Raw genomic sequence first — 25,892 nt, 5'->3', positions numbered from 1 at the left:
AGTTAAACATCACATAGTAGACAGCCATTAAATTATAAAAAAAATTAATTTATGAAGAAAGACCTTTTGTACAGATTGAAAAAAAAAAGATTTTCATAGAGATATCTATATGATCAAGAGAGTTAATTTTTTATTTTTGTTTTACTAGTGCCACAAACTTGCCAGTGGTAACTTATTTGTCCGGTTCAAGATAACTCTGTAGTTTTCTTTCCTAGGACTTGTTGTTAAACGCCAAAAGACATTTTTGAACTGTACATTTGATCAGATTGTTAGCTTTTTCTGTTTTATTTCTTTTGAGAACCTTTGAATAAAAAACATCTGAAATTTTATTTTTCCTGTCAGTTTTTTTTTAGGTTAGATTAAATGTATATCAGAATTTCATTTCATTTCTGATCTTTTCCTTCAGCTTAGTGGATTGGTTCGAAATTGAGTTGAAAATTATTTCAGATTCAATGTGTACTCAAAATACATTTCCTTTAAAAGAATTGAAGAAACCTTCCCACCCTCTTGTTTGGTTATTTCCCTTCATGTGCAGGGACAGCCATTAGCTCACCACGTTTCCTCTCAGCAAAGTCCACCTTTGGTCTGTTCTTAAAGACCAAAGAGCCAGGCCTCTCTCCTTCCTCCTGCCTTACTGCTACCTTTTGACTGTGACACTGTCATTGCCCAGCAAGGAGGACAGAATAAAAACAATGTCTCATCTCTGGTAAGCAAGCTCACGGGTAAGAATTTCAAGATGATCTTATCCCTGCCTTGGTGCCTCGGGCATCCTGTAGAGACCTTGTTTGGCTGTTCCCAGTAGGAGGCTCCGGTGTAGCATTTGTGGGGGAGAGACAGCTCTCTTTCCCACACTGATGTGCTTTATGGGAGGCTCTTAGTACAAGAAATTGACTCTTACCCAAGGTAGATGAAATGTTTTAGTGTAGTCGTAAAGGGTTCTTTTTCTGCTGCCTAGTGTCTCTGTTCTGATGAAAGGAGTGGGCAAGAAAAATGTCCATGGCCTCCATCTCTGTATGCCTCCCCTGCAGTGTGGACGATAGGATATGTGACTTAGGTACATTGGGGTTTAGAGCACTTAACTTGCCAGAGCTGAGAAAGCCCCAGTACTCACTGGCTCTTTGAGAAAAGGAAACCCGGTCCCCTAATGATAACCAGTGCTTTAGAGGGAAAGATGTTGAGGCAGGAGCAACGTGTGGCCTCGTTGAGATGAACGCAGGCTGCCAGGCATGTAACCTGCATGGCCTCGTGTGTTGTCCCAGCCTCACACTGTCCCCGTGCTCCTTCACAGGACCACCAACCGGAGGCAGGAAAGAAATACTGCAGGGCACCTTAGGTTTCGTTAACCTTAGTTTGTTTCTCTTATTTTAAGATGGCTTATGTCATTGGAGTCCTGGGACATCCAGGGGCTGTCATTCACACAGAAACTGATAAACACTTCTTCAGAGCACCTTTTCTATCTGTGCAGCAGGGCTGAGCAAGTCAGAGTGCTGATGGATAAGAAAACAGCGGTCCACTCACACATAGAGGACCTGCAGCACCTTTGGGAATTCACCCACCTGCGGCCCCTCGGGTCATCATCAGGGACCAGGGCTCGCTCTCTGTCTGAGTTGGTCTGGGTCCAAGCGCTGGGAAGGAATCCTTGCCTTGGCAGGGAGGGAGGAGGCTGGCAGTAGCTCCCTGGCGTGCATACTTCTCTTTCTGTGTCCGCTGGGATGAGGGAGAGTAGTGGGTGGAGGGGAGCCCCTTTTTCTCCCCACCATCCATGCCCCTCCAGGGCATTGGTGTGAGATACATCCCTGGAGCCTGAGTTCCACCTCCTCTCAAATTTCATAAATGCTGATTAAAAATTCACTAAGAGAAAGTTAGTGCCTCTCAGCCCGAGTAAGGGCTCAAAAATGTTCAGATTGGACGACGAATAGCCTCATTCCACCAGAATAGCCAAAAAGGAAAAGATCCAGTTGCCTTGCGGTAAAGGTCACAGACCTGTCACCCCCACTCCCACCCCATGCACAAAAAGCTTCAGCAGATGGCAAGTAGTTGAAGACGGAGGAAAACCCAGAGCCCAGGGGGTAAGAAAAAGCCAGGCAGTTTCTTCCCCTCAAGTAGCAACGTGATGAGATCAGCACCCCCTCGGTAGTGGCGGCGACGCCGGCGCCCCGGCAGGTGGCGATGGGGAGCGGGGCTGCGGGGCGATGCCCACGGGGCGCAGCGGGGCGTCCTTGGCGCGGCTGGGGAGGCGGTGCCGTGCGCCCATCCTTCCTGTGGCTGATCTCGGCCAGACAATGGACTTTTAACCCCGTGGAATGGCTCCGGAGCGTCTCCTGTCTTGACGCCGTGGGTCTTTGCAGGGCCCGGGAGTGTTCTCACTTGCGCCACCAGAGGGAGGATTTTTGCCGCTCTCCTGCAGCTGTGCGTGCGCCCCAAGGCAGGACACCCGGGCCTCGGAGGCGGCGCCGCTGGTGGAGATGGAGACCCCCCAGGCACACACCGCGGGGAACTGCAGGGTTCTGGAACTGGCGGGTAATTGTAAGAACGCCGCCCGATGCTGGCAGCTCCCTCCTGAAAACATTGTGGCTCAGACCGGGGAGTAACTTATAAGTGACTTTTAAGGCTCAAGGGAGCTGGGGGCAGGGGAAGAAGCCGAAAGTCTTGCCAGACCTCATGACTCCGGGCTCAAGAAAGGGCTGGCAGGTCTCTGGGCTGCTCAGAATTGAAAACAGGTGACTTTGGATTAAATACAAACTTTAATACTATTATTCCTTTTTTTTTTTTTAATATGACTGAGCTATGATCTAGATTATTCCACTGCTCATTTACACAAGATACGAATCATAGACGAGACTACAGGTATCTCCTACTTTCTAATATCCCTGAAACCACTTCCTCTGCTTGAATACCTCCAGTGATGGGGCCCTTCCCACCTCTCTTGGCATCCTGTATCTTTTTGAAACATCTCGCAAACTTGCTTGAGTCAAATCTGAATCTTTGTAATTTCTACCTGTCAGCCTTAATTCTGCCAACTGAGATGCCACAGAATATGTCATTCCCATTCCTGAAAAGACAAAAGCATAGCACCAGAGGACACATCCGTGATTGTAGGAGTTAAAAGGGATAGGAGGATGTGACCATAAAGGGATAGCATGGGGGAGCTTGGGGGGAGTGATGAAACTGGTCTATATCCTGATGGTGGTGGTTACACAAATCTTTATATGTGCTAAAATTCATAGAGCCATACTCCAAAAAGAAGTCTATTTTAACTTATGGCATTTATTTTAAAAATCTTTTAAAAATGAGATGTCAGTCATTCCTCAAATGTGGAAAACTGCTGGCTCCACAAATCTTTTCTGGGTTGAACACTTCTTGTAGCTTTAACTGTTCATCAGCTCTGGCTCCACACTCCGCACTGTCAGGTCGCACTCCAGACACACCACAGGTGACTGAGGATAAAACCCAGAACCCCAGGACCTATCTCCCCGGCTCAGCCTCATCCATCTGTTGCAGGTGAAATGGTTTCCTTCTTGACTTAGTTCTTAAAGCTTGTAGCTAACTAAAATCCCTGTTTCTTTTCTTTCTTTTTTTTTTTTTTTTTTTTGTCATATTGATTATAATAAAGACATGCAATGGCATATTATGTAGCCATTTTCAAATGAAGACTTTTCATGGCATGAGAAATACTCAGGATATTAGGTAAACAGAACTGTAGATATAGTATGCTCATAATTATGTAGTGTTTAAGTATGAAAGATTAGGAGGCACTTTAGAGTGCTTAGCTGTGGGTGAAAGGATTTTGGAAAGTTTGTATTTTCTCATTTATACTTCTCCGAATTTTTCTAGTTGTTTACAATGAAAACATTTTATAATCAGGAAAAAAAGTTTTAAAAGAATATTGTCAGATCATCCTGAGATTATGCAAGTTGCTACATTCATTATATTCCAATTCTATGCATTTGATTAATTTTTTTGCATTTAAAAGATACTGCAGCAGACATCAGAAGACACAAAGATGACATGATGTGGTCCCAGTCCTCAAGGGACATTCTTGTAGGGAGTCGGTGTTTAAATGACAATATTTCAAGAAGTAACAAAAGTATGATCTAAAAAAAGAGGTTTGGGAGTTCTGGGAGGGGCCAAGATGACATAGACACTCTCTCCTGAGATTCTTGTCATTTTCATATTAACCAACAAGTTAGTTCCTTTTTTACTGATCAGAATTTACTGCAAAGCAGACGTTTTCCTCACTAATTCCTCTGCCTTCTGACAGATGAAATTGTCAGGCAAACAAATGAAGTCTTTGGTAGCTCTGCCCCTGCCAGAGGGAGACTTGGAGCAGATGTCCAAAGAGTTGACTTCTTTCGTCACTCCTGCTCTGAAAATATTGGGATGTGTAACGAGAAAGTGTCATCGTTTTGTTTTCTTTTGTTGTAATCAATCAGGGTGTAGGATACTTTCCTAATAATGTCATCTTCTTTTACCTACTTTGGTCAAATGTTCTGCACACACCAGATTGTGGATTTGCAAACACCTGTGTAGTTTTCTGGACGCCCCCCACCCCCAAGCCCCTGCCCTCCACCTCCTCTATAATCTTGGGAACTCATATTTATCCTTTTCTTCACAGAAGTCTAGCCAGCAATCATCATATCTACTTTGTTACACATTGCTTTGACATATGCAGGAATAATATATATATTATTCCTGGTCTTCTTGCTCCCTATTTTCTCTTAATAAATACCAAAGGAAACTCTTTTGTTCTTTTTTTATGCATGATTTTCTTCCTAATGTTTAATTCAGTTTTATAGAGATTTTGTTTCCCTCAGCTTTCACTCTCCCAATGATTCTTCTGTCTCTATGTGTTTTACAAACATTTATTTTTACAGAGGTTTGAAGCAACTTACCAGAAACACAATAAAACAAGTGTAAAAATCAGGGCTTGAGACATTAACAGTGAAAAAGAGTGAAGGAGAGCACAGAATGTAGTTCTGCAAGCCAAAAGGCCTCCATCATCCCTATAGTTGAACCTCAATGGTTTTGAGTTTCCTGGCAGACAAGGTGAAAAGGGAGAAAGGTACACACATCTGTAGCTTTTATTGTCAAAGGGAGCAAAGACTACCAGATCCTCTGGGAAAAAGATAGTATTTACTAGATTTAGATAGGGACTCCTGCAGGAAGCATTGGTCTGTGTCTTCCACCACCTTTCTCTGCCAATACAATCACACTTTCCCAGGGTGGTTTCAGGTAGGGCCTCTCAAAGAAAGTCAAGGAGAGCATCCCAAAGCACCACTTCGCGAAAGTGAGTCTGGAAGGCATAATGGACGTTCTCAGTTAAGCCTCTTCGCAAATGTTCTTATACGGTGTACTTCATCCCTCTTACCAAGCCCATTGCTCTGCTTCTGAAGGACAAAAATCTATTTTGCAACAGCACAAACATTCCAGGTGCTCCTTTCACTTCCACATTCAGCCCCACAAAAGAAAAAGAGGTGCCGGCCCAAAGTCATCCTGCAGCTTACTGAGCACTCCCAGTGATGCCTAAGGCTCTGCTGTTTTTCTTCCCTTCCACTGGAAGCAGCAGCTCCTCTGTGGCAAGACATCTGAGTTGGGAAGCAGGATCATGGCATTTTCCATTACCTAATACTGCAGCTTTCCAAAGACTCTCAAAATTAATAATGCTTCTCTACTTTTTTGTCATAGGACCCTAGAGAGATGAGGAGAGGGCATAGGGAACTCCAGAGATTTCAAAGCACAGTCCTGTGCGGCCCACCATGAACACAAAATTTCTCATGTTTTCTCAATGGCAATCGTGTGTTTACTTTATAACATCTTTCTCTCTTTTCCCCAAGTGGTTGTGCCATTGAATTTATTATTTTTTTATTTTAAAACACAAAAATCGCAAGTACAGTAAAAAAAAAATCTTTTATCCTGATTTATTCCAGAGTAAATTATCAACCCAAAGCTCCATGACCCTCTACAAACAAGGACATTCTCTTGCATGACCGCAATACAACCATCAAAATAAGGAAAGATGCACTGAAACATCACTAACTATTCCAGTAATGCCTTTGTAGTAAAAAAAAAGATCCAGCTCAAAAATCATGCATTGCCGTTAGTCGTCGCATTCCTTTGGTCTCCTTCAGTCTGAAACATCTCTGCAGTCCTTAGTTGACTTTTGTGATTTGGATACAATTGACGATTCCCGGCCAGTTCTTTTGCAGAGTGTCCCCCGATTGGTTTGTGGGACGTTTCTGTGTGGTTCTGCACCTTTGGCAGGAATATCACTGAAGTAGAGCTGTGCTCTCGCCGCATCCCATCCGAAGGTGCGTGATTACAATGTGTCTCATTATCCACGATGTTCCCTTTGATCACTTAATTAAGGTGGTGTCTGCCAGGCATCGCCCCTGTAAAGTTACTGTTTCCCACCTTCCAGTTAATAAGTAGTTCGTGGGGAGATGTTTTGGAACCATGTAAACGTGCTGAACTTCCTCAAACTTGAATATATTCATTTACTTATTTCTCTGAGTATGGACTCAGGGTTTCCTTTTTGTTCAGTGGCTTCTAATCCATAATCATTATTTGTTTGGGTGCTCAAATTGTCCCTAATTTGGCTGGTGGGAACTCCTGGAAGCCAGCTTCTGTGTTTTTAAAGGTGTGTCTGCATTGTTCTTCAAGCACTTCCTTGCTCGCTGGCCCTACCAGGTGAGCCAAGCTCACCTTGTACTTTCCCTGTTCCAGTCCTGGATTCAGCCATTTCTCCGAAGAGTTCTGGTTCCTTTTAGCAGAGAACGGTGTTTAGAAGGTAAGGTTTGGGCACTAGATATACACATTGCTACTGAGATGTCACTGTTCTCCAGCCCTGTCAGTAAATAGGGATAAGGAGTGTGTGTATGGGTATAGGTGTGCAACACACACATTTACATCTGTATTTTCTCCATGATCTATACATATCGAGAAACATATGTCTGCACATCCATACCTCCAAGTTCATTCCATCACGACCGCGTTCATTTTCCGTTCCTTGTAATTCTCTTTTCTGACACCAAAGAACCTGGCTCCCGACATTCTTGATATATGTACTCATTCAGACCCCCTGTCTGTGACCAGCCTCCCATCTCTGACACCCTCTCAGCTGGACATATGCCTCGGCCGTGCTCTCCTGCTCAGGTTCTCACAGCTCACTCTGCGTGGGAGTCTGGGATGGCGAAGAAGTTGGTTCTCCTCCTATTCTGCCCAGATGGAGAAGGAACCGTATGTCCAGGGACAGGCATCATTGTGCCATAAGATGGTGAGTGATCTCCAGAGGAAGAGGGCCTTCTGTGATGCCGTAAATTTGCCCCATGAAGTCTGCTTTCCTCCCACTGTGAGATGGAACGTGGTAAAAGGTTTGAAACAGAGAGTTGAAGAAAAGGAATGGTGTGGAAGTGGAGAACCCCAAAAGGAGACATAAAAAGAGACATGGGAGGATGGCAGAAAGAAGAGAAAGAAAGGAAGAAGAAAAGAGCAACTTAGAAAGGGACTTGGGTAGGAAAACGAATATTAGACAGTTTGAGTGGAAGAGAAAAAGAAGATAAAAGGAACTCCGTTAATTGACATCACCCTCGCAAAGCTGTCCCTTGAGGACCTGGTAAACACGCTGGTCTCTCACAAGCTCTCAGCCACCAACTTTGATGAGTATTAAATTAAGGAAACAGAGCTTTTTCTAAAATGCCTGCACTGAGTTGCCATCTCTGAGGCCCCAAATCCAACATTTTGCAGAAACCCCAATGCAGCCGCCGCCTGATTTCCCCAGGTATTTTTCCAGTGCCTCGCAAGTGAATCTAGTCCAGTGTCACAAAGCATGGGGATACTTTCTTGGTACAAGATGGTGCAAGTTGAACCATCTCGTGACCCATGCGTTAGTTCTGAAGTTTCTGAAATAAACGTCTTTGAGTTTTTGAGAATGGAAAGAGCTACAACCTTTTGTGGTCATGGAGAAAGAGTGAATTCACCAATCTAAACAGTCTCATCTCTCTTTTCCTCCAAATGGCCCCCCCTGCAGCACTGGTTGGGGCGATGGCTTCCCTGCCTCCCACTCCACCTCTCCCTACTGCAATCTGGGGTCGGCCGCCAGCTCTCCGCTGCACCGCTCCCATCCCAGCGAGACAGGGACCTCCTATTCCCAAGTCAGAGAACTCTCAGTCCTGATCTGAATGAACTCTTGGTTACATTTGTCACTGTTGATAGGCCTCCTCTTCTTGAAATTTCATTTCCCTGCTTGGAATTCTTCCACAGCCCACCAAGTCTAAACGCCTGGCTCCCCCAAGACCTCATTCCCACTGGCTTGGGGCCTCCCCTCCTGCCACACCCCATCTTGAACTTGAAAATCTCAGAAGCCTGCTGTACTCTGCACCTTTCCGCCACCTTGTCTCGCTCCTAGGATGGCCTCCTCCACCTGGATACTTTCTATGTATCCTTTAAGATTCACCTCGGTACCTAAACTCCCTGAGAATAATTATGCAATAAATAACTGCTTCCTTTTGAACTTATTTCAATAACCTTTGAAATAAGGTTAGAAAAGTGCATAAAGCATAGATGTACAGCTCAAAGTCTCATAGCAAAACGAGCACCCCGGCCTCCACCAGAGTTGAGAAATAGAAAGTGGCCCCCCCATACCTACTCCCCCCCCCAAAACGATGCCTCTTGACTGTCATCCACCCCTCCTTCAGCTCAGCAGGTAACACTACACAGACTTTGTTATTCATGTCCTTGCTTTTCTTTATGATTGTATCACCTAAATAGGCTTCCCTAAAACGCAGAGTTTCATTTTGTCCATATTTGAACTTTATATAAATCGAATTGTGCATTCAATATTTTGTTGTGCCTGGCATCTTTTGCTCAATATCCTATCTTGAAGATTTAATCGTGCTTATTTGCGTCGCTGTAATTTGTTTATTTTTATCGTTGTATAGTATTTCATTGTATAAATATACCAAGTGTGTCTATTTTATTTTTGATAGACTTGGGAGCTCTTGGCTATTCTGAACACGCTATGATGAAAATGCCCGGGGCATCTGTGCCTGTATTTCTGCAGGGTATATGCCCAAGAGTGGTGTTGTTGGATCATGGGGTATACCAAGCTTCAGCTTTACAGGATAATGCCAAAAGGTTTTCAAAGTGGTCATCACAGACCTTAAGGTTAGATGAAATGACGGTCTTTCATGCGAAGAGATTTAAAACAAAACAAAATAATAGTAAGGGTCCAGTGGGTGAGACGTGAGTATTGGCAAAGGTCAGCAGGGAAGATGAGGAGCCCTAGCAGAGGGGTCTAGCCTTCACGGGAGGGGGAAGGCACAAGGTCAAGGGATGACTAGTATTAAATCCCCTGTAGAGTTGTGTTGGCTTTAAGCCATGAATGCTGATAAAAGAGCTCCCCTCCGTTCTCTTGACTAAGCAAGGATGCCATTCATTGCTACGGTGCTCTGGTGCCTCAGATATTGTTTCCATGATGCTCAGAAACACCCAGGGCAGCCGTGGAACAGACCAGGCTGCCCCTGGGCCAGCCCCCCTCACCGTCCACTGCAGTTCCCACAGCCTCCCTCAGCCTCAGCAGTGCTCCGCCCCTCCTGGCCCGGCCATGGCCCTCATGGGTCTCGCCACGCCTCAGCCCTTCCAGCCCAAAGAAAAGCTGCAGCCGCTTCATGTGGCCACTGCCTGAGTGGAGTGTGGAATGTGCTCTTTCCAGACCTTTCACCCCTCAATCACCAACAGCACTTGAGAGGGTGGGGCAGGTGGAGGTGGTACCTCCGGGCATGATTCTGAAGCTGAGGCCGAGGGAGTACCCAGGTGTCCTCCTCTTCCCTGGATGCGGAAGTTGGGACCATGTCTTAGACGTCACTGGGTCCTTCCCTTTCCCCAGCCCACTGCGGTGTCCAGGACAGTTCCTTACAGGCGGCTACCTGACCTGCTACTTACCTGACCAGCAATTTTGTAACAACTGGGGACGCAGGAGGTACCCTGTTTTTAGAACTTCGTACTGCCATCTGCCAGAAAATTATCAAAATCACCACACAAATCTACAATGACTATGCAAATGGCGCCCCCTGGAGTTGTGCAGGGCAAAGCTTTCTCACCATAAGCTGCATTCTGGCTGATGGATAAATAAAATCCAATGCTTATACAGAAATCTCAAATATGCCCGTAATCTCAAACTCTTAAAATGGGGTGACCAGAGTGCTAACAAGGAGCGATTATCTAAATGCCATTAATGGCTCCCTTTAGCTGGAAGATCCACCAAATGGTTATTGAAGTTCAAGTCAGCCAGAAAATGCCAGCAAAGGGGAATTGATTGATTTAATAAAAGAGCTAGTGTTAGATTTTTCTATAGCTTCATGATTCTTCCCATGCGAACTAGAAGGATGCCAGTTTGCAGGGTAGAGCAGACAAGACATCAAAATTTATCCTTCCTGTTCTCAGGATGAGGGACTGGAAAGCGGCCCACGGCATGCAGACTCTGAATCTGAGTCCATGATAAGGGTGGCTACACAGGGTCCTGCAGGGGTTGTTTGGCTGAGGAAGGCCAATGGCGAGCTCACCAAAAGGACCTCTCAGTCCAGTTGAAGCCTCCTTTCTCCAACTTGTCTGCCCAAAGGGATGTCTTTTCTAATTCTCATTAGGACTAGTGCTGTGCAAGATTTTCAAACTATTTCCACAAAGCCAAGCCTCCTAACAGCCATTCTCTGAAACTAGCATCGCTTTTGCAATCCAGAAAGCCAAACACCCTGGGTTATCTGGCTTCTTTTCTTCTTTCTATGTTAAATTATTTATAACCCTATAGGTCCATGCAGGCTGCTTTCTAAATTCATCACCGTGAGCTGGGGGTTCTCTGTGTGCTCCTCCAGATTGCTCTTTTTAACTCTCTGGGTCTCAGGAGACTGACCTTCGGGGCGCCATCAAGCTGGCTCCCTTGCCTCTGGCTTCCAGCTGGCGCGGGCCAACGTGAGGGACCTGCAGCCAGTGGGCCGGAGGGAAGGTTCGTCAAGGTGTATTGGCCAGGCTTCCTCCCTGTGGCCCGCAGATCGGGAGTGTCCCCACGCATCCCCCGCCACATCCATATGTGAAGGCCTGGTCCTCGGGACCTCAGCATGTAACTGTGTTTAGAAACAGGGCCTTGAGAGAGGTAATTAAGTTAAAATGAGGTCATTAGGGTAGGCCCTAATCAAATATGACTGATGTGCTACAAGAAGAAGAGATTTGGACACAGATACGTGCACAGAGGGAAGACCATGTGAAGACACAGGGAGAAGACAGCTGAGTATAAACCAAGGAGAGAGACCTTAGAAGAAGCCAACACAGCCAGCGCCTTGATCTTGGACTTCTAGCCTCTAGCATTGTGAGAAAATAAATTTCCACGTTTAAGCTGCTCGACCATGGTCGTTTGTTAGGGCATTCTGAGGACACGAATACAGTCCCTCTACCAAAATCACAGGTACAGACCATGCTTCCTGCCCTAGAGCCGCCGTTCTCTCCGTCTTGTGTCACTGCTCCCTCCTCAACTCCAGCCTTAGGGGAAGGAAGAGAGGGCTCCCTGCTGTGGCTGCTCTATCATGGCTGGTTTCCCTCTGCTTTTATTATGATATAATATGATGATATGATATGACATGACATGCCATGCCATGATATATGATATATGATATACCGTCTTTATTAAACTCTAATTACCACATTCGTGTGCACCAGCAGTTACTAGCAGCAGCTTAGACGGATCCACTTGTTTCCAGCAATTTTCCTGGGTTGTTCCTAAAATGTAATCCCACTCAGAAGACCCAGACCGGAACGGTTCATCAGGTGAGATGAACCCTTCTGTCATCTCACTGTGAGAAAAACATTTTCTGAAATTTCCTACAGTGACAAGAAGCTATTGGAATATGCAACCTGGTGGTGAGTTCTGCATACATAAAGACACCAAATCTGTCTAGCCCAGGAAACGCTGACATCATCGTACCAGGGAGAGAGAAAGTGACTGCTCGGAAAAAGAAATTCATGCTGCGGGGAGAACACTCTGGAAACGGATATTTCGAATGGTTTCCACCATTGTATAAATCTGAAAACAATGTTTTCTCTGTTAGAAAGTCTGATAGGTACACATTGTTAAAACTTGGAAGTGAGATTTTAAAAATTATTTAAAAACCTTTCAAATGTATAATTTCAAGGGGCTTTAAACACATCCATATTTCCTATTTGCAAAAATGGTGCTTCAACAAGGCTTCCTTGCCTTCTGACTTTCTCTGATTTGGCCAATGGGAAGCACATTTTCATTAGATTATTAGAGCAGTTGATTGATGCCAAAAAGATGGAAATTTGTTAATAAACATTCAATCTTTTGCCTAATTGCTGGATGTGGCCAAACACATGTCAGGATGAAGTCATTACAAACAATGTGCTTCTTGCATATCTTTGTAGCATTGCTTTCAGACGCAATAGTCACTAATCAAAATAAACTGTGCTTAGAATCAGACTTTTGAATCAAATCACAAAGTGGGAACGCAAGCTTTTTAAGTGAAGCATATAAATATAAAAAAGAGCATACAACATTAATAGCATAGTAAAAGCAAAAAGGTTTTTTTTTGCCATCGAGAAAACAACTTCATATTGTCTCACCTTAAAAAGCATTCTCTGTTTGTTTTTAACTAATAATGTATTTGTTCAATAGTACATGTGTATCTATAAGCAAATAACAGTATCGGGAATATCTGCTTAACATCTTTTACTGATTCTGGTGAGTCATCCAGAAAGTTGGAGACCACGGAGCATGCACACATAAGGGGTTGCAAAAAAAAAATCCACTGTACCCAGAATCTTAGAACTTCAGGTTCACTCTTGTTCAAACTGACTTCAAAGCAAGCAAAGGGGGAAAGCAAAAAGGAATGCTATGCCCAAGGGGCAGCCAGCACCACCCAGCCTGCCGCCCAGCTGGGGGAGTCCACTCCTAGGGTAGAACTGCCACCTCTCAGAGAGAAGTTTGGAAATATTTGGAATGTAGTGGGAGGCCCGAGGGACCACCCAGTAGTAAAAACCCGAGGAAAGCCTTCCAAAAACTGCAGAGGGCAGAATGAGGGGGGCTCCTCCCCAGCTCCGCCTCCTGGCCTGGCCCAGTGGGAGCAGTCCAGCTCTCTCGTCCAACCCCGCCTGCATCTTCCTGCATTCCTAACTGTCACAGAGGCTACAAGCCTTGGAAGTGATGCTATCTCAGTGTGTAATGTTTGGAGGTGACAGAAAACATCCTAGTCACATCAGAGAAAATAGCCGTTTAGACTAGACTATGGGAAAATGCCCCTGGCACTCAACTCAGCATGTCTTCTCTCAAATGCCACCAGCAAAACAAGAACCCTGCTCCAGGCTGAACTCTGGACGAGATGCATATGTATTGTCTGGTCTTTCAGGCAAAAGGCTATGAAAATATGTTGGTGGAGTGGAGATGTCTTTATGTGATTTTGAAATCAGCACTGCTTTCCAGCTGCTTTTTGTTACTGTTTTTTCAGGATGCCTCAGTGATTAAAATTAAAATCTGGTTACAGAACGAGGGACCCAGAGAGCCGTTCATTTCTCTGCATCCCTACAAATGCATCCTGCTGTTCCCAACTTTTCTCCTTAAAGGCAGGGTTAATTTAAATTGCCTTCTCAGCACTGAAGGATGCACCAAAGCAGTTTCATCTCCCTATAGATGCCTCTAGAGGAGATTATCTGAATGCTTAAAGAAGACATCCTTCTTTGCGATCATCCAAAAAAAGTCAGATGATGTTAACAAGACATTCTTTCTGCTAACCACGTTCAGAGTCTTAGCTTTATGAGTTAGATACTGGTGTTTGTTATAGTTTTGTTTTTAAAGTATATTCAATGGTGGTCTGAATAGAGATTAATGGGATTTTGTAACCGAGGTGAGGTGAGCTCATTCCTGAGTTTTGCTAAACTTCACAATTCAGCCTCCTGCTCCTCACAGGGGACCTTCTAAACCCTAAGAGCTTCCAGCTGAATGGAAGCACAAATGCTCTGCCCCGAGCCACACTCGTTGGAGCCAAAGTTGGCAGATGCAGCCATTTTACGTGACTGTGCCCCCCAAACTGGATTTTCCTTCTTTACACACCTGCAAAGAATAGGAAAGCCACATGGTCCCAAATTATTTTCCAAGATGACCTTCCAAATGGGTACCTGGGGCATCCAAATTCCCTCCTGCTGGGAGGTGTTTTTCATTTTCTCCACACACCACGCTCCAGCAAAACCAGACGTCTCACCTTAAAGAATGAAGCAGATACTTTCATCCAGTTGGCTTTTCAAAGAATGAAGGTGAGACTTTGATTTACTGTGGTTTGCCTGCCCTACTCTATAATGCCAACAGATTACTGGGCCTTGTGGCGGCCTTGTCCTTCATGTTTTGTGTCCAGGGCCATTCCTATCTTGGCTGGAGAGCTAGGAGTGACATTTTAACTACGAATTTCCTTGTGTTTCATAGGCTGAAGTCAAAAGGCCACACTCTGCCTCACACATGCATGAGCAGCTTCCACTGGCATTACTTATGTATTTCTGAGTTTAGTTAAAATACTCCAACACTTGGGCACTGTTGAAAAACATGCTTCTTCTTCTTCTTTAATCTCTTTAATGTACATGTGGGAGGGTGAAACAACACGTGGAAATTAATCAAAAATTCACTCTGTTTGAGGTAATGTTTGGTTTTTTAGGGAACAAAGCCACTTGGACAGTCCTGCCAATCAATTCCATTTTCATACGTACCAACCACAGAGTCTCTCCAAGCTTCTCTTGGAAGCCTCATTAGCCCAGACCCATCTGGTTATTTAAGGGGCAGCTGTGGTAGAAAGAATCACACAACAGGTCTGGACTCAAAAGAGGCAAAATCCAATTCCAGCTCTGATAATATTGTACCAACTTGGGGAAGTCACTATATCTTTCCTGGTATATATTTATCTGTAGACTGTTGACTTTGCAAGGTTATTGTATGAATTCAATAGATAATGGGTGCTAAATTTATTTTTTATTCAAAAGTATTTGCCTATTATAAAGGCAAAATATGATGAGTAAACAAACAAAAACCCAATAATTATGGAGATAATAAGGAGAGACTTATGGTCAAACAATGGTCATGTGAACATAAATTAGTATAACTCCTTTGGAAAGTAGTTGCAAGCGTACTGATAACACTGAGTAGGTAAAACTGTGTTTAATCCAATAATTCCACATATGAGAATTTGTCATTGGAAATGCAAAAAATATATATATAAGGGGAAACCTTTAAGTGTAAAGCTTTTCCTCATAGCATTTTTTTTTATCATGGGTAATAAGTGGAAAAAACCTAGATTTTAAGTAAATAAGGAAATGTTTAAGCACATCATTACATGCTAAGATGATGCTTATATTCATATGGTGTTAAATGAATAAAACTGGATTCAAAATACATATTCTGTATGATATACAGAATCACTTGTACAGTAATCAAGATGGCAGAGTAGGAGGACATGCTCACTCCCTCTTGCAAGAGCAATGGAATTACAACTAACTGCTGAACAACCATCAACAGAAAGACACTGGAACTCACCAAAAAAACCCACCCCAGATCCAGACAAAGGAGAAATCACAATAAGATGGTAGGAGGGGCACAATCACATTAAAATCAAATCCCATAAATGCTGGGTGGGTGACTCACAAGCTGGAGAACAGTTATACCACAGAAGTCCTGAGGTTTCTGAGACCCACATCAGGCTTCCTAACCTGGGGGTCTAGCAATGGGAGGAGGACTCCCCAGAGAATCAGACTTTGAAAGCCAGCGGGATTTGATTGCAGGACCGCCACAGGACTGGGGGAAATGGAGACGCCACTCTTGGAGGGCACACAAAAAACTGTGCTCACCAGGACCCAGGGGGAAGGAGAAGTGACCCCACAGGAGACTGAACCAGACCTACCTGCTGGTGTTGGAAGGTTGCCTGCAGAGTTGGGGGGCAGCTGTGGCTCACTGAGGAGACAGGAGCACTGGCAGCAGGGGTTCTGAGAAGTGCTCATTGGCATGAGCCCTTCCAGAGTCCACCATTAGCTCCACCAAAGAGCTCCTAAGCTCCAGTGCTGGGTCACTTCAGGCCAAACGACCACCAGGGTGGGAACACAGCCCCACCCATTGGCAGACAAGCAGATTAAAGTGTCACTGAGCTCCACCCACCAAATCGGATTAAAGTTTTACTGAGCTGTGCCCACCCAGCCCAACCCACCATCAGTCCCTCCCATCAGGAAACACCCACCAGCCTCCTAGACAGCTTCCTCCACAAGAGGGCAGACAGCAGAATCAAGCAGTGTCAGCAGTATTTCATCTTGTGGAACTGAAAATCACAGCCACAGAAAGACAGAGAAAATGAAAAGGCAAAAGACTTTGTACCAGATGAAGGCACAAGATAAAACACCAGAAAAACAACTAAATGAAGAGGAGATAGGCACTTTTCTGGAAAAAGAATTCAGAATAATGATGGTGAAGATGATCCAGGACTTTGAAAAAAGATTGGATGCAAAGATCGAAAGTTGCAGGAAAAGTTTACCAAAGACCTAGAAGAATTAAAAAACAAACAAACAGAGATATGCAACACAATAGCTGAAATGAAAAATACACTAGAAGGAACTAATAGCAGATTAACTGAGGCAGAAGGGTGAATAAGTGACCTGGAAGACAGAATGGTGATAATCACTGATGTGGAAAAGAATAAAGAAAAAAGAATGAAAAGAACTGAAGACAGCCTAAGAGACCTCTGGGACAATGTTAAATGCACCAACATTCGCATTATAGGGGTCCCAGAAGGAGAATAGAGAGAGAAAGGACCTGAGAAAATACTGGAAGAGATTCTAGTTGAAAACTTCCCTAACATGGGAAAGGAAATAGCTCCCCAAGTCCAGGAAGTGCAGAGAGTCCCAGGCAGGATAAACCCAAGGAGAAACATGCCAAGACATATAGTAGTCAAATGGACAAAAATTAAAGACAGAGAAAAGTTATTAAAAGCAACAAGGGAAAAATGACAAATAACATACAAGGGAACTCCCATAAGGTTAACAGCTGATTTCTCAGCAGAAATCCTGCAAGCTAGAAGGGAGTGGCACGATATATTTAAAGTGATGACAGGGAAGAACCTACAACCAAGAATACTCTACCCAGCAAGGATCTCATTCAGATTTGATGGAGAAATCAAAACCTTTACAGACAAGCAACAGCTAAGAGAATTCAGCACTACCAAACCAGCCCTACAACAAATGCTAAAGGAACTTCTCTAAGTGGGAAACAGAATAGAAGAAAAGGACCTACAAAAACAAAAACAAAACAATTAAGAAAATGGTAACAGGAACACACATATCAATAATTACCTTGAATGTAAATGGACTAAATGCACCAACAAAAAGACACAGACTGGCTGAATGGATACAAAAACAAGACCCATATATGTGCTGTCTGCAAGAGGCCCACTTCAGACCCAGGAACACATACAGACTGAAAGTGAGGGGATGGAAAAAGATATTCCATGCAAATGGAAATCAAAAGAAAGCTGGAGTAGCAATACTCATATCAGATAAAATAGACGTTAAAATAAAAAATGTTACAAGAGACAAGAAAGGACACTACATAAAGATCAAGGGATCAATCCAAGAAGAAGAGATAACAATTATAAATATGTATGCACCCAATATAGGAGCACCTCAATACATAAGGCAAATGCTAACAACTATGAAAGGGGAAATTGACAGGAACACAATCATAGTGGGGGACTTTAACACCCCACTGACACCAATGGACAGATCATCCACACAGAAAATTCGTAAGGAAACCCAAGCTTTAAACGACACAATAAATCAGCTTGATTTAATAGATATCTATAGGACATTACATCCAAAAACAGCAGATTACACGTTCTTCTCAAGTGCACATGGGACATTCTCCAGGACAGATCACATTTTGGGTCATAAATCAAGCCTTGGTAAATTCAAGAAAATTGAAATCATATCAAGCATCTTTTCTGACCACAATGCTATGAGGTTAGAAATCAATTACAGGAAAGAAACTGTAAAAAACACAAACACATGGAGGCTAAACAATATGCTACTAAATAACCAAGAGATCACTGAAGAAATCAAAGAGAAAATCAAAAAATACCTAGAGACAAATGACAATGAAAACACAATGATCCAAAACCTATGAGATGCAGCAAAAGCAGTTCTAAGAGGGAAGTTTATAGCAATACAATCCTACCTCAAGAAACAAGAAATATCCCAAATAAACAATCTAACCTTACACCTAAAGAAACTAGAGAAAGAAGAGCAAACAAAACCCAAAGTGAGTAGGCAATGAGAAATCATAAAGAGCAGAGCAGAAATAAATGAAATAGAAACAAAGAAAACAATAGCAAAAATCAATAAAACTAAAAGCTGGTTCTTTGAGAAGATAAATAAAATCAATAAACCTCTAGCAAGACTCATCAAGAAAAAGAGGGAGAAGGACTCAAATCAATAAAATTGGAAATGAAACAGGAGACGTTACAACAGGCACTGTAGAAATAAAAAGCACCATAAGAGATTACTGCAAGCAACTATATGCCAATAAAATGGACAACCTGCATGAAACAGACAGATTCTTAGAAAGGTATAATCTTCAAAGACTGAATCAGGAAGACACAGAAAATATGAACAGACCAATCACAAGTAATGAAAGTGAAACTGTAATTAAAAATCTCCCAACAAACAAAAGTCTAAGACCAGATGGGTTCACAGGTGAATTTTATCAAACATTTAGAGAATAGCTAACACCCATCCTTCTCAAACTCTTCCAAAAAATTGCAGAGGCAGGAACACTCCCAAACACATTTTATGAGGCCACCATCACCCTGATACCAAAACCAGACAAAGATACTACAAAAAAAGAAAATTACAGACCAATATCGCTGATGAATTTAGATGCAAAAATCCTCAACAAAATACAAGCTAACGGAATCCAACAACACATTAAAAGGATCATACACCATGATCAAGAGGGGTTTATCCCTGGAATGCAAGGATTCTTCAATATACACAAATCAATCAATGTGATACACCATATGAACAAACTGAAGGATAAAAACCACATGATCACCTCAATAGATGCAGAAAAAACTTTTGACAAAATTCAACACCCATTCATGATAAAAACTGTCCAGTGGGCATAGAGGAAACCTACCTCAACATAAGGTGGGCATAGAGGAAACCTACCTCAACATAATAAAGGCCATATATGACAAACTCACAGCAAACATCATTCTCAATGGTGAAAAACTGAAAGCATTCCCTCTAAGATCAGGAACAAGACAAGGATGTCCACTCTCGCCACTACTATTCAGCATAATTTTGGAAGTACTTGCCACAGCACTCAGAGAAGAAAAAGAAAGAAAAGGAATCCAAATTGGAAAAGAAGAAGTAAAACAGCCACTGTTCGCAGATGACATGATACTATACATAGAAAATGCTAAAGATGCCACCAGAAAACTACTTGAGCTAATCCATGAATTTGGTAAAGTTGCAGGATACAAAATTAACACACAGAAATCTCTTGCATTTCTATACACCAACAATGAACGATCAGAAAGAGAAATTAAGGAAACAATCCCATTCACCACTGCAACAAAAAGAATAAAATGCCTAGGAATAAACCTGTCTAAGGAGGCAAAAGACCTGTACTCAGAAAAGTATAAGATACTCATGAAAGAAATCAAAGATGACACAAACAGATGGAGGGACATACCATGTTCTTGGATTGGAAGAATCAACATTGTGAAAATGACTATACTACTGAAAGCAATTTACAGATTCAATGCACTCCCGATCAAATTAGCAATTGCATTTTTCACAGAACTAGAACAAGAAATTTTGCAATTTGTATGGAAACGCAAAAGACCCCGAATAGCCAAAGCAATCTTGAGAAGGAAAGACAGAGTTGGTGGAATCAGGCTTCCCAACTTCAGGCTATACTACAAGGCTACAGTGATCAAGACAGTATGGTACTGGCACAAAAACAGAAATATAGATCAATGGAACAGGATAGAAAGCCCAGAGATAAGCTACGGTCAACTAATCTATGACAAAGGAGGCAAGGATATACAGTGGAGAAAAGTCAGCCTCTTCAATAAGTGGTGCTGGGAAAACTGGACAGCTGCATGTAAAAGAGTGAAATTAGAACACTCCTTAACACCATACACAAAAAGAAACTCAAAATGGATAAAAGACCTAAATGTAAGGCCAGACACCATAAAACTGCTAGAGGAAAACATAGTAAGAACACTCTTCGATGTAAATAACAGCAAGATCTTTTTTGATCCACTCCCTAGAGTAATGGAAATTAAAACAAAAATAAATAAGTGGGACCTAATGAAACTTCAAAGCTTCTGCACAGCAAAGGAAACTATAAGCAAGACGAAAAGACAACCCTCAGAAAGGGAGAAAATATTTGCAAACGAATCAACAGACAAAGGATTAATCTCCAAAATATATAAACAGTTTATCTAGCTCAATATCAAAAAAACAAACAACCCAATCAAAAAATGGGCAGAAGATCTAAATAGGCATTTCTCCAAAGAAAACATACAGATGGCCAAGAGGCACATGAAAAGCTGCTCAACATCAGTAATTGTTAGAGAAACGCAAATCAAAACCACAATGAGGTATCAGCTCACACCGGTTAGAATGGGCATCAGTAGAAAATCGACAAACAGTAAATGCTGGAGAGAATGTGGAGAAAAGGCAACGCTCTTGCATTGCTGGTGGGAATGTAAATTGATACAGCCCCTATGGAGAACAGTATGGAGGTTCCTTGCAAAACTAAAAATAGAACTACCATATGACCCAGCAATCCCACTCCTGGGCATATACCCAGAGAACACATTAAATCAAAAAGACACATGCACTCCAATGTTCATTGCAGCACTATTTACAATAGCCAGGACATGGAAGCAACCTAAATGTCCACTGACAGATGAATGGATAAAGAAGATGTGGTGCATACATACAATGGAATATTACTCAGCTGTAAAAAGCAGTGAAACTGGGACATTTGTAGAGACATGGATGGACCTAGAGACTGTCATACAGAGTGAAGTGAGTCAGAAAGAGAAAAACAAATATTGTATATTAACACATATATGTGGACTATAGAAAAATGGTACAAATCAACCGGTTTGCAAGGCAGAAATAGAGACAGTGATGTAGAGAACAAACATATGAACACCAAGTGGGGAAAGCGGGTAGGGTTGGGGGGGAATGAATTGGGAGACTGGGATACCAAATTGTACACTTTAAATATATGCAGTTTATTGTAAAAAATAAAAATTAAAAAAAAAAAAAAAGGATCATTTGTACCAAGAAAATACAAGCATTGAAAAGGACTGAAGGAAATAGGACAAAATTTCCAACAATAATGAGTAGAAGAAAACCAGAAGATGCTTTGGATGAAAGCACTATATGAACTTTTGCCCCTCTTTGCATCCCTAATACCTGATACACAGAGGATACTCTGTATACAGCAAATGAATTTTTTAAAGTATTGTACCTTAGCTCCTAATTAACTAGAACACTCGGCTCAACTAACTTTCCGATTAATCAAAGCTTTACCTTAATTACCCCTGCAAAATAGCTTTGAAATATTTTTTTTCTGGTGGTTTATTCTTCTTTTCCCATGCAGCTATCTGTAAGATCATAGCTATTCCGGAACTAGTACATTTGGCATTTGGTCAAATAGCAAAAGCTTGGATTTAGACTTTGAGTGTCACAAGGCGCAAGATCAAAGGAATTTTCCAGCATTGCTCCCCACATATAGCCTGGCCCATGTCACTTGATCCTGAAGAATGCCAAGCAGTGAGCAGCGGGGGGTGACTGCTCATGGCAGGGGAGCCAATGTACATGTTTTCATCAACAGGAAAATGGGTGCAAGCCCAACAAAGGGGCTGGGTGTGGGGGAAGCTTTAAGTGTAGACAGCAGTTTACAGAGAGCAAAAGAACTAACATGCTCCTCAATCACAGGGAAGGAAAAGCCCCTTGAAGGCTCATGGGATCACAGAAGGTTGGAAATGAATAGTACTAATAGTCCACCACACACAAGGCACACATAGATGAGGAGACAGATCAGAGAGGTTAGACATTTTTCGGAGATCACACAGCCAGTAAATGGTAGAGTCGGGATTCACATCCAAGTCTCCTGGCTCTCTGCTGCTCTGGCTTCCACACTCCTCAAGTACCACTGGGCTTGCAGTCTGCCAAATTGCCACCTGTACCATTCGTCAGACGTTCAGGAAGCAGTATAGCACCGTGGCAAGTGCTTTGGAGTCAGACTGGAGTTTAAATCTTAATTCTATCGCTGACTAGTGTGTGACCTCGGGCAAGTCATCTCTCTGAACATCAGGCTCATCTATAAAGCAAGATCATAAACTCAACCCCAAAGTGTGGTGGGAAGGATTAAATGAGATAACGCACCTCAAGCACTGAGCAGGGGGCCTGGCCCACCATGGGACTCAATGAACCGTATCTCTCGTTACCATCCTACACCGTCCTTGAAGGCAGACCCAAAGCCCTGAACAGTCAGCCCAGCCGCGAAGGAAGAATGTGGTCCAAACAGCTCATCCTTCTTCGCAAAAGCTGCATGGATGTCCCTGTCCTCTTTTGTGCCCAACCAAAATAAATCCAATCCAATCCAATCCATACCATTTAGTGCTTGGCACCATTTTTGATACAAATCTCATCAGTTTTTATTTTCCTTTTCTAATTTACCCAAACCAGTCATTTTTAGAGGCTAGCTACTTTAAACCAAGGCTGCCAATAAATTAGATTGAAAACACCAGGATCCTTCTGAAGGAATGTAAACATAAACACACACAGTAGAAGGGGAAAAACCATTTTTTTAATTTATTTTTTATTGAAGTATAGTTAATTTACAATGCTGTGTTATCTTCTGGTGTACAGCAAAGTGAATCAGCCATATATATGTATTCTTTTTCATATTCTTTTCCATTATGGTTTATCACAGGATGTTGAATGTAGTTCCCTGTGGCGTACAGTAGGACCTTGTTGTTTATCCATTCTATACATAATAGTTTGCATCCGCTCATCCCAAACTCTCAATCCTTCCCTCCCCCATCCCCCACCCCTTGGCAATCACAAGTCTGTTCTCTATGTCTCTGAGTCAATACAGGAAAATTTGATAGGAGTTTGGTCATCGGCTTGAGTGCCAGCTCAACTCTAAATTTGCCCAGGACTATTTGGGGGTATTAAAATCTATGTGTGCTTAATACCCCAGCCACTCTGTCATCCATGAGGTTTGAATGTCCTTTATGGAATGAACTTGATCCTCGCGCCTTACTTTTGGTCTCTCTCCAGAGAAGCTAACGTGCTGGCATAGCTCTGCCACTTGTCAGCCAGAAGTCTGGTTACACATTTGCTTGTCAATCTAAACCTAACCTATTCTCATACGAGCACTTGAGGTTTCGTGTAAATCAACCAGACATTCTGTTGTTCACCAGCAGTATCTCTCCATAGTGTTCTACATCCTTGTGCCTTCATGAACTAGTTCACTATGTTTGTGGAAGAAACATTCAAATGAATGTGCTCTTTCAGGAATGGTGACACCAGAATGTTATAAATCTGTTCATTACCACAACAAGGATAAATGGTATTTCTGCCAAAGACTTTTGATAACGGTGCAGTAATGCAAATCAGCACTTTCTGAGATTAAAGGTCTGCCCTGAGAGGTAAGTAAGATAATGCATGACTAATAAGAGCAAACCCAAGTTTCAGAGCTAAGTTTTCCTTGTCAGTGTAATTGATCGTTTCGAAGCTGCTGCCTTAGAAAGTTCATAAGGTTATTTCTATTCTCTTGATGTAAACGTCCAGGTGAGGCTGACCCCATGGTTTATAAAAGGGCAGATCCTTATTAACTTAGCATGCTTTATTGTGGTGTTTCTTATACTGGAATTCACATACGCTTTTAACAGTTGTGCTTCAAAAATCTGCTCTGGTTTAAGGACACTCTTTCACAGAATTATCAGTTCATTGTTTATGAAAATACTTTAACTTTCAGTTGATTAGTCTCTTAAGAAGCTTTTTAAGATACTTGTTTCTGATTAGAGTGATTAATTGTTAACATTTTTTTAAAAACAGGTGGTTTGACTCTAGTCCTCACTAGCTCTTTTGGCACTGGCAAGTGGCACAAAGGAACTAAGGAACTGGAAATTTAAACAAGAAAAATAACAGTTCTCATTGACACGTGCTTTACATTGGGCCAGTTAACTTCAGTGTTTCTGGGTTGTAAAATGGTGTTTAAATGTAGGGCTAATTCATGAGAACTATGGAGAAAATGAAGAGGGGAAAGCCTCCAATCTAGGATGTCTACAGAGAGCACATTTGATTCCTACAAGTGTCTGAAAATGCCTGGTGTCATTACTATTCACTTTTGTATCATTACTATTCACTTTGAGCACTTGGAAGTGTGAGTATCAGTGCTGTAGAAAAAAAAAATCCAACATCTGTGAAAGGCTATTCATCCAAATAACATGTCCTCTAAAATTAAAGACTCACAGATAGAGCTGTATCATATTGACTTTCAAGATGCCTAAAATGGACAGAATATAGATTCTGGTCAGAGAGTGACGGTTGTTCTTTACTGTTTTGGATTCCAAACAGGCTCAGCAGATCATAGTTAAGTTTTCGAGTACTGGATTTCAAACATCAAGTCACTTGGTGGTAGAATAAAGATTAGCGTCCGAATAAAATTCTGGGCCTCAGTGAAACGTAGAAATCCCTTCCTCCCCAGCCTCTCTCCTCTTCGTTCCTGTTCATTCTCATGGTAGCCTTTGTCCTCTATCTGATGTACTCCCTCTAGTGTTTCCTGGATGAAGTACAGAAACTAAAGCTCAGTTTACAAACATTACGGCAGTCTCACAATATTATCCCCAGTTACCATACACTAAAACAAACTTACCACCAGATGTTTTGCCATGAACTTTAAGAGATTGCCAGAATTTTCCATCTGAGCGTCTCAGAGTTAGATTCTTGTATTCCAACTTCAGGTCCCAAAAGGGGACATTGATTTCTACTCTGTTGGGGTTGAATTCCCTCCCTGCCTTTGAATCCTTATATTCGAATTTATTTTTACTGTGATTTGGGGCGGGGGTGGGGGGGAGGCAGGGGGAGGGGTGGAATTCAGTCATAAACTAAAGCATGCAAACAGGCATTTCTTCGACCTATTTTCCAGGGGTAGAACTTACCCTGAATTCTCCTAAGTGACCCAAGAGGTTCAAGGTATTTTCACTCAAGAGCAAAGTGATTGATTTTTTTTTTTTTTTTTTTTGAATGGCTTTGCGGAAACCACGGGCTTATTTTCCAACAGAGAAGCCCTTAGTCAAACCAGAAAGAGTAGCTACTTGGGAAATGTATTGCTTATGAACGCTTTTTCTTGACAGAGAAGAAAATATACTTCCAAACCTGTCAGCTGCTGTTTCTGCTACTTTGGAAACCAGCCGCAGCTGATTGAGAGACCTAACTATAGGCCAGGGTCATCTGGGGATCCACCCTGCTCTCAGGGATGGCACCCACACCTCACCAGAACACATGGCCTGCCAGTTCAGCCAGTCCAGCCCGGAGAGCTATTTTCAGTCGGCCTCCCACAAGAAGACCCTGGACTGTCCTTCATGCCACCGGCATCCAGTTTCATACATAATTAGTCTGAACCATAACCTTATCTCTTCTCTCCTTCACAACATGCTGCCTCTTTGGGGACCTCCACAGCGGGTTGATAGATATGTCAAATTTTAATATTAACACTGATCTTTTGCTTAAATAGCACACAGCTCACCCCCACATAGAGCTCTACTACATATCAA

At 42.5% G+C, this 25,892-nt stretch overlaps 1 protein-coding gene across 6 annotated transcripts in view; it reads left to right on the top strand.

Annotated features, from left to right (window-relative positions):
• The first annotated feature begins 23,526 nt into the window (after nucleotides 1-23,526).
• The window catches only part of ITGB6 (integrin subunit beta 6), a 126,418-nt gene continuing 124,052 nt past the window's right edge, over nucleotides 23,527-25,892 (top strand). For all 6 annotated transcript variants that reach the window (XM_057744237.1, XM_057744236.1, XM_057744232.1 and 3 more), the window contains exon 1: nucleotides 23,527-23,762. The gene's annotated coding sequence lies outside the window, so the exon portion shown is untranslated. The remainder of the gene's footprint in view (nucleotides 23,763-25,892) is intronic.

This window comes from Hippopotamus amphibius, chromosome 8, assembly GCF_030028045.1.
Source record: "Hippopotamus amphibius kiboko isolate mHipAmp2 chromosome 8, mHipAmp2.hap2, whole genome shotgun sequence".
NCBI lineage: Eukaryota > Metazoa > Chordata > Mammalia > Artiodactyla > Hippopotamidae > Hippopotamus > Hippopotamus amphibius.
This window is presented reverse-complemented; position numbering and strand designations above follow the sequence as displayed.